Here is a 5,667-nt window from a genome sequence, read left to right on the forward strand (position 1 = left end):
ATGGGTGATGTCCCCCACCGAACCCTGCGCCCTGCAAGACAAGTGGACGGGGCCCTTCAAAGTAGTCGAGCGCAAGGTTCCTGCCACCTATCTCATCGACATGGAATCTTCCCGGAACCCCCTCCGGGTCCTCCACGCTAACAGACTGAAACCCCACTTTGTGCGCTCCGAACTCGGCCTCCTGATGGCCACCGACAATGGGGTTGAAGAAGACTCCGAGCCCCTCCCTGACCTCCTACGGACTCAGGAGAAAGACGGCTCCGTGGATGGGGTCCGACTCTCGGAGGCCCTCACCCGAGAGCAACACCAGGAGTGTCGAGTCCTCCTGTCACAGTTCGCCAACCTGTTCTCCCTCACCCCAGGGGTCACTTCCTGGTGTGTGCACGATGTGGACACGGGGGACAGCCCCCCTATCCGCCACCGGGCCTACCGCGTGCCAGATCGGGTACGGGCCTGCATCCAGGAAGAGGTAGCCAAAATGCTCACACTCGGGGTCATCGAGCCCTCAGACAGCCCCTGGGCCAGTCCTGTAGTACTGGTCCCCAAAGCGGCCGCCCCTGGCACCCCACCGGAACTCCGGTTCTGCGTCGACTACCGGGGCTTGAATGCGGTCACCAGAACAGACGCACATCCCATCCCCCGGGCGGATGAACTAATCGACCGCATGGGAGCTGCCCGCTACCTCAGCATTTTCGACCTGACGGCGGGCTACTGGCAAATCGGCCTCACACCCCGGGCCCAAGAACGTTCTGCCTTTTCCACCCCCGATGGGCATTACCATTTCAAGGTCATGCCCTTCGGCATGAAAAATGCCCCAGCAACATTTCAGCGGCTCGTCAATCAGGTCCTGGCGGGGCTCGAAGGGTTCAGTGCCGCCTACCTAGACGACATCGCTGTATACAGCCACCATTGGTCCGAGCACCTCCACCACCTCCGAGCAGTGCTACAAGCCCTTCAGCGAGCTGGCCTCACGATCAAGGCCAGCAAATGTCAAATTGGGCAAGGATCTGTGACCTACCTCGGACACCAGGTGGGAAGCGGCCGGGTGGCCCCTCTGCAGCTCAAAATTGCCGCCATCCAGTCCTGGCAGCCACCCATCACCCAGACCGAGGTACGAGCCTTCCTGGGCCTCACGGGCTATTACCGAAGGTTCGTCAAAGACTATGGTACTATCGTGGGGCCCCTCACAGAACTAACGTCAAAAAATCAACCCAAAAAAGTCAACTGGACCCCGAAGTGCCAAACAGCATTCGAACAATTGAAAGCCGCCATGTGTTCCGCCCCAGTGCTCCAGGCCCCCGACTACAACCGGGAGTTCGTCGTCCAGACGGATGCCTCCGACCATGGCATTGGGGCAGTCCTGTCTCAAGTGAACACCGAAGGCCTTGATCAGCCAGTGGCCTTCATCAGCAGGCGCCTCCTACCACGGGAACAACGATGGAGCACCATAGAGAGGGAGGCCTTCGCTGTGGTATGGGCCCTCAAGAAGCTCCGGCCCTACCTCTTTGGCACACACTTTCGGGTGCAGACCGATCACCGACCCCTGCAGTGGCTGATGCAGATGCGGGGGGAAAACCCGAAGTTACTACGTTGGTCCATCTCCCTACAAGGGATGGACTTCACAGTTGAACACCGGCCTGGGCCGGATCACGCCAACGCAGATGGCCTGTCCCGGTTCTTCCGCCTCGACGAGGAGAGTCCCCAAGAGGATGGGTAACTCTCCCCGCCTTCAGCTGGGGGGGACGCATGTTGGACAGGCCACATGAAGGGCTGCTCTCCCCCGGCCCAAACCGGCCCGAGCCCGGTCACACAGGTACCACACACCACCCTTGCACGTCCTCCGTCCCCTCAGGGACCCCTGCCTTCGAACATATCGACCTCGTGGGCCCGCTCCACTGCTGGCCCGCGCGCCCACCCTGGGCGCCATCTTGGACACTCCACCACGAGGCCGCCTGGCCCCCGATCGACCTCAACCCTGGGCCTGGCCAGGCCTCAGACATCCCGGCACCACCATCCACCCAGGAGGTGAGCGGGCTACTTGGCAAGTCAATGGGAGAAAGAGGTGTCGATGGCTCTCCCCGCCAAGTGCCGCTCTTCCATCGCCTCCCCGGGCGCTGGCCCCACCCCCCTGCTGGGTGTCTGGACTCCCCCATCCCGGACCTCCCGACCTCCAAGTACGAGGGTCCGGACATCAAAGAACACCAGCCCTATAACTGGGGCAGCTCCAGAGCAGGAAGGCAGTTGTATCTTGGAGTCGAGAGACGTAAAGAAGAACTCATCCTTGACGGACTACTGGCGCTGCCGTAGCTCTGCCTTGTGCACCATCGCCCTGCCTGCTGGGGCTGCCGCAACCTTCGTAACCTTTGTAATCCTTCATCGTCGTCGGGACCTGCTGGCGTGGCCGCGGACCGTTTGCAACCATCATCTTCATCGGGACCTGCTGGCTCCGCCGCGGACCGTCGCTTCCTTCGTCCATCTCGGGACCTGCTGGCTCCGCCGCGGCCCGATCATCTAGAACGCCGAGCTCGAGGATTGAGAGCTATTTTCATCTTTTGGTAACCAAGACTGTCCCGCTACCCTTTCCCCAAACCAGAGACCAGAATCGAGGGGACCCCTGCGTCCAGACCTCCTTGTACCATTTTATCGTACTTTAAGAATCGCCTATAAAATCTCGTTGAACCTTACCCTTGTGTGGTGTCCGTCTGTGGGGGGGAAGTTATTTGTCTGTACGGTCACTAGAGTCGGCTCTCCCTGGAGACCGCTCCCCTTATCCTCGGCCGACCCTCCCGGTCCGTCTAACAGGAGGGGTGAAGTACCGTCAAACAGAAGGGGCGGTGAGATGCTGCTGCTCCAGAGTGTGAGGTGAGGGGGGTCCTGGGAGCAGTGGACCATGGGAGGGGTAAAGTACCGTCAAACAGAAGGGGCGGTGAGATGCTGCTGCTCCAGAGTTTGGGGTGAGGGGGGTCCTGTGGGCAGTGGGCCTTGGGGCGGGGCGTGTGAAGTATTGTTAAACAGAAGGGGAGGTGAGATGCTGCTGCTCCAGAGTGTTAGGTGAGGGGGGTCCGGGGAGCAGTGGGCCTTGGGAGGGTGAAGTATTGTCAAACAGAAGGGGCAGTGAGATGCTGCTGCTCCAGAGTGTGAGGTGAGGGGTTGGGGGGTCCGGGGAGCAGTGGGCCTTGGGAGGGGTGAAGTATTGTTAAACAGAAGGGGCGGTGAGACGCTGCTGCTCCAGAGTATCAGGTGAGGGGGGTCCGGGGAGCAGTGGGCCTTGAGAGGGGTGAAGTATTGTTAAACAGAAGGGGCGGTGAGATGCTGCTGCTCCAGAGTGTGAGGTGAGGGGTGGTCCGGGGAGCAGTGGGCCTTGGGAGGGGTGAAGTATTGTTAAACAGAAGGGGCGGTGAGATGCTGCTGCTCCAGAGTGTGAGGTGAGGGGGGGTCCGGCGAGCAGTGGGCCTTGGGAGGGGTGGAGTATTGTTAAACAGAAGGGGCAGTGAGATGCTGCTGCTCCAGAGTGTGAGGTGAGGTGAGGGGGGTCTGGGGAGCAGTGGGCCTTGGGAGGGGTGAAGTATTGTTAAACAGAAGGGGCGGCGAGATGCTGCTGCTCCAGAGTGTGAGGTGAGGGGGGTCCGGGGAGCAGTGGGCCTTGGGAGGGGCGGTGAGATGCTGCTGCTCCAGAGTGTGAGGTGAGGGGTGTCCGGGGAGCAGTGGGCCTTGGGAGGGTGAAGTATTGTTAAACAGAAGGGGCGGTGAGATGCTGCTGCTCCAGAGTATCAGGTGAGGGGGGTCCGGGGAGCAGTGGGCCTTGAGAGGGGTGAAGTATTGTTAAACAGAAGGGGCGGTGAGATGCTGCTGCTCCAGAGTGTGAGATGAGGGGGGGTCCGGGGAGCAGTGGGCCTTGGGAGGGGTGAAGTATTGTTAAACAGAAGGGGCGGTGAGATGCTGCTGCTCCAGAGTGTGAGGTGAGGGGGGTCTGGGGAGCAGTGGGCCTTGGGAGGGGTGAAGTATTGTTAAACAGAAGGGGCGGTGAGGTGCTGCTGCTCCAGAGGGTGAGGTGAGGGGGGGTCTGGGGAGCAGTGGGCCTTGGGAGGGGTGAAGTATTGTTAAACAGAAGGGGCGGTGAGATGCTGCTGCTCCAGAGTGTGAGGTGAGGGGGGGTCCGGGGAGCAGTGGGCCTTGGGAGGGGTGAAGTATTGTTAAATAGAAGGGGCGGTGAGATGCTGCTGCTCCAGAGTGTGAGGTGAGGGGGGTCTGGGGAGCAGTGGGCCGTGGGAGGGTGAAGTATTGTTAAACAGAAGGGGCGGTGAGATGCTGCTGCTCCAGAGTGTGAGGTGAGGGGGGTCTGGGGAGCAGTGGGCCGTGGGAGGGTGAAGTATTGTTAAACAGAAGGGGCGGTGAGATGCTGCTGCTCCAGAGGGTGAGGTGAGGGGGGGTCTGGGGAGCAGTGGGCCTTGGGAGGGGTGAAGTATTGTCAAACAGAAGGGGCGGTGAGATGCTGCTGCTCCAGAGTGTGAGGGGAGGGGAGGGGTCCGGGGAGCAGTGGGCCTTGGGAGGGGTGAAGTATTGTTAAAGTGAAGGGGCGGTGAGATGCTGCTGCTCCAGAGTGTGAGGTGAGGGGGAGTCCGGGGAGAAGTGGGCCTTGGGAGGGGTGAAGTATTGTTAAAGTGAAGGGGCGGTGAGATGCTGCTGCTCCAGAGGGTGAGGTGAGGGGGGGTCTGGGGAGCAGTGGGCCTTGGGAGGGGTGAAGTATTGTTAAACTGAAGGGGCGGTGAGATGCTGTTGCTCCAGAGTGTGAGGTGAGGGGGGGGGGTCCGGGGAGCAGTGGGCCTTGGGAGGGGTGAAGTATTGTTAAACAGAAGGGGCGGTGAGATGCTGCTGCTCCAGAGTGTGAGGTGAGGGGGGTCCTGTGGGCAGTGGGCCTGGGGGGGGGGGGTGAAGTATTGTTAAACAGAAGGGGCGGTGAGATGATGGTGCTCCAGAGTGTGAGGTGAGGGGGGGTCGGGGGGGCAGTGGGCCTTGGGGGGGGTGAAGTATTGTTAAACAGAAGGGGCGGTGAGATGCTGCTGCTCCAGAGTGTGAGGTGAGGGGGGTCTGGGGAGCAGTGGGCCGTGGGAGGGTGAAGTATTGTTAAACAGAAGGGGCGGTGAGATGCTGCTGCTCCAGAGGGTGAGGTGAGGGGGGTCCGGGGAGCAGTGGGCCTTGGGAGGGGTGAAGTATTGTTAAACAGAAGGGGCGGTGAGATGCTGCTGCTACGGAGTGTGAGGTGAGGGGGGTCCGGGGAGCAGTGAGCCTTGGGAGGGGTGAAGTATTGTTAAACAGAAGGGGCGGTGAGATGTTGCTGCTACGGAGTGTCAGGTGAGGGGAGGTCTGGGGAGCAGTGGGCCTTGGGAGGGGTGAAGTATTGTTAAACAGAAGGGGCGGTGAGATGCTGCTGCTCCAGAGTGTGAGGTGAGGGGGGGTCCGGGGAGCAGTGGGCCTTGGGAGGGGTGAAGTATTGTTAAACAGAAGGGGAGGTGAGATGCTGCTGCTCCAGAGCGTGAGGTGAGGGGGGTCCTGGGAGCAGTGGGCCTTGGGAGGGGTGAAGTATTGTTAAAGTGAAGGGGCGGTGAGATGCTGCTGCTCCAGAGTGTGAGGTGAGGGGGGGTCCGGGGAGCAGTGGGCCTTGGGAGG

Source organism: Lissotriton vulgaris, unplaced genomic scaffold, assembly GCF_964263255.1.
Source record: "Lissotriton vulgaris unplaced genomic scaffold, aLisVul1.2 SCAFFOLD_711, whole genome shotgun sequence".
In the NCBI taxonomy this organism is placed as follows: Eukaryota; Metazoa; Chordata; class Amphibia; order Caudata; family Salamandridae; genus Lissotriton; species Lissotriton vulgaris.